Source organism: Papilio polytes, unplaced genomic scaffold (assembly GCF_000836215.1).
Source record: "Papilio polytes unplaced genomic scaffold, Ppol_1.0 DF824388.1, whole genome shotgun sequence".
Classification (NCBI taxonomy): Eukaryota; Metazoa; Arthropoda; class Insecta; order Lepidoptera; family Papilionidae; genus Papilio; species Papilio polytes.
This window is the reverse complement of record NW_013524816.1, coordinates 1-1,184: the sequence shown is the minus strand read 5'-3', so window position 1 is coordinate 1,184 and position 1,184 is coordinate 1. Positions and strand designations below refer to the sequence as shown.

Here is a 1,184-nt window from a genome sequence, read left to right as displayed (position 1 = left end):
TGGCGTCATAGTTTGTCCTATTGCATATCTAAAACAATTTCATTTTCCAATTAAATTAATTAGTGTTAAGATATTTGAAGAAAGATTGTAACAATATTTAAGGTACTTTTCTTGAATATTTTAATCTTTATTGACATCTACATTTGATGCAATTTACTTTAATTCAATATTAATTTGAACTTACCTAGAATCTGTGTTCGAAGATATAACTACTTTATCTCTTTCCCACACGAATCTCGCTGGATGTGGTCCGTTTACTATGCATTGTAGACTTATCTACGAAAATAAATACCAATAGGAAAGTTATTTAACGTGTTTATTTAATTAATATTATTTTGGTGTATCAAAGTATTTTTTTATTGTAGATTTTATGTATTTAATGATGTTAAAATGTATAAAAAACTAACTCAGAATCTTCGTTGTCATATAATTTGTATAAAGTAAGGAAATTAGATGAATATGAAATATGAATGTAGAAATTAGTGGGGTTTATCATTGAGCCAAATGGAGGTTCATAGTCTGTCTGTATAATTTACGTTTCTAATAGTTATTTTTAGTATCCGACGGAATTAGTATTTCAGCCGAAACCAAAACGGAACTTTCGACACGCTCTCTGTTTCGGCCGAAATCGAAATTTCCAAAAACACATTAAAATTCCAACATAACATTTAAGATAAAAATTTATGTTCTTTATGATAAAAAGATATGCAGAAATGAGATTTTCTATTAAAATTTAAGTTCTGTCGGACAACAGTTATCGTTTCTTTTTTATCTTGGGCTATCATGGTCCGAGACCAAACGCAGAGCCCAGGACAGAGCGAGCTGGCGGCGTACCGTAGACGCCCTTTGCCCCACTTTGGGGACATAGGAAAAGAAGAGAGACGGAAGACGTAAGTGTCAAATTTGCTCGTCTTACTTTGTTAAAGGTTAAATAATAAATTACTTACGTCTACTCCAAGGGTAACTGTAGTTTCACTGAAGTGTTGTGATATAACCATTTGCAATCTCCTCTTATATCGGAATAATCCTGTTTTCGTTGAATCTGTTGAATTTAATATTTACTTTTAAATTACGGAATAACAATATTCTCTCGCATGATATACTTCATATCCTCTGCCTTATCCTACTCCCGTATGGTTGGCGCACCGGGTTTTCATCCTCCGAATAAATATTATCCGCCATCT

At 32.3% G+C, this 1,184-nt stretch overlaps 1 long non-coding RNA gene across 1 annotated transcript; it reads right to left on the bottom strand.

The window, feature by feature from the left end:
• LOC106111009 lies at window positions 1-1,075 on the bottom strand. Its single transcript, XR_001226136.1, has 3 exons — window positions 948-1,075; window positions 185-276; window positions 1-28 (listed from the first exon to the last, which is right to left on the bottom strand). It is a non-coding gene; the product is annotated as an uncharacterized LOC106111009 (long non-coding RNA).
• Window positions 1,076-1,184: the final 109 nt, after the last annotated feature.